Source organism: Octopus sinensis, linkage group LG17 (genome assembly GCF_006345805.1).
Source record: "Octopus sinensis linkage group LG17, ASM634580v1, whole genome shotgun sequence".
NCBI lineage: Eukaryota > Metazoa > Mollusca > Cephalopoda > Octopoda > Octopodidae > Octopus > Octopus sinensis.
In genome coordinates this window covers 33,567,605-33,570,104 of record NC_043013.1, presented here as the reverse complement: position 1 = coordinate 33,570,104, position 2,500 = coordinate 33,567,605, and positions in this window count along the sequence as shown.

Below are 2,500 nucleotides of genomic sequence, written 5' to 3'. Positions count from 1 at the left end.
CCTTACCTCACATCATAGACGCTTCTCTCACCCTCTTTTTCTTTCTCCCTCTTTCTGTCTCATTCTTCACTTTATCCCCTTTCTCTCTCCTCTCTTTCTTTTCAACTAATCACGTGAAAGCCTTAAAATGACATTCCCACTACCTTACCTCATGGACGCTTCCCTCTTCTTCTTTTCCTTTCTCCCCTCTTTTTCTCTTTCCTTCTTTTCTTACTCCCTCTTTTTCTCTAATCACGTGAAAGCGTTACCGACGCAATGACAAGACAGTTTGATACGGTTCGATGTGACTTGAAGTTTGACAAGCCCCTAACAGAAGCCCGTCTTCTATGCTTTAGAAAGCCGTATGGAGCGATACAGGAAGTTCAAGATGGCTACCGGATGGCAGGCTGCTATAAGTCATGGGGTGCACATGGTGTTGTGAAAAATATCAATAGCGCAGCGACAACAGTTCTTTTGAAAGGGGAATCTCTTTGACCCCGTGGTGACCAGGTGTCTGGATATGGCAAAAGTAAAGCCGGAGTGTGTGTGAGTGCGTGCATGTATGAGTGTGTATGTGTGTGTATGCATATACAAGATGCATGAATGCGTTGAGATTGTACTGGTTCTATATGTGTGAGTGCTTGTGTTAGTTCCTACGGGTGCATTGTGGGCGCTAGTATGGGTGCATATACGCACGCGCACATATTCACTCACACGTATTCACACACACTGTCTCTCACACACACACATACAAGCATACAGTTTCACGTGCATACGTACACCCAACAACACTAGCACACACAATGCCCACGCACATAAATACTACATGTATTGTAGTAGCGTAACCGCAAATGTAAGTAATAGAAGTGCAGTGTGTGTAGCTGTGTGGTAAGTAGCTTGCTTCTCAACCATATGGTTCCAAGTTCAGTCTCATTGCGTGGCTCCTTGGGCAAGTGTCTTCTACTATATCCTCAGGCCGACCAAAGCCTTATGAGTGGATTTGGTATACAGATACTGAAAAGAGCTTGTCGAATATGTGTGTATGTGTATATTTTTTGTATGTGTGTATTTGTGTATGTGTCTGTGTTTGTTCCCCCCACCATCGCTTGACAACCACTTGTTGGTGTGCTTACATTCCCGTAACAGAGCGGTTCGGCTAAAGAGACCGATAGAATACGTACTGGGCTTGCAAAGAATAAATCCTGAGGTCGATTTGTTCGACTAAAGTCGGTGCTCCGGCATGGCCGTAGTCAAATGACTGAAACAAGTGAAAGAGTGAAGGAATAAATATATACGTACACACACACATACACACCAAAAAAATATATGCCATATTGAATATGAATTAGCAGGAAATTACTGGCTTTGGCATTGTTAATTTTTTCCCTCTTAATTTATGGAATAACGTTTCTTAACATAAACAGTTAAATAAATGAAGAAGATTAACTTAAGGAATAATAATTTTTTTTATGACTCTTCTCTCGGATTATTCAATAATATGTCTAGAAAATTTGTTACAATATCCATACATTTACATATATATTTTCTTTTATTTTTTTTCTTTTACTTGTTTTAGTCATTTGACTGCGGCCATGCTGGAGCACCGCCTTTTTAGTCGAGCAAATCGACCCCGGGATTTATTCTTTGTAAGCCCAGTACTTATTCTATCGGTCTCTTTTGCCGAACCGCTAAGTGATGTATAAAACAGAAATATATAGTTTGTAAAATAGTATAATGGTGGAGATGCGTGCCTGAGTGGTTAGGGTGTTGAACTCATGATCGTAAGGTTGTGGTTTCGATTACTGGACCGGGCGATGCGTTGTGTTCTTGAGCAAAACTCTTCATTTCACGTTGCTCCAGTCCACTCAGCTTGCAAAAATGAGTAATGCTACGATGCGCTGGCACCCATCCAACTGGGGAACACATAAGCCATTGAAACCGGGAAACCGGCCCCATGAGCTTGGCTAGGCTTTAAAAGGGTGCATTTATATTATTTTTTAATATAGTATAATGAAACTGTTGTGTGAGCGTTCAGTTTTTGCTGAACGATGTGCACAAATAATTTGTTTCGATGGTCAAATGTATATGCTCACTCCCTCGATCAACTCCACGTTGCTACACAACGTCGTTTCAGGTAATTTGAAAAGTAGTGACAGATATAGCTTGTTTCATATATCAGCGTACAGTTATAACTTCACATGCCAATTGAACTAGTTTCTAATCTTCTTGGTATGTTGCTCTGTGAAGGAATACAAATCTATCAAAAGGGAGTTGTGTAGCTTAGTTCTTATTCATTAGAAACTACCAAAGCAGTAAAATGTATTAATGAAAGCATTTATCAAGTATGGTAGCACCCACTTAATCAAGTTATTGTTGTCAGCCTCGTAGAGTACGCTCGATAGTTGATCTCTATGTGATTGAAATATTATAACATCTTCTAAAGTCTTTAAAGAAAATATAGAATGGATTGTACAATGTAAACCAAAACGTAATGTTTGACTATAATACCCGAAAAAGAAAA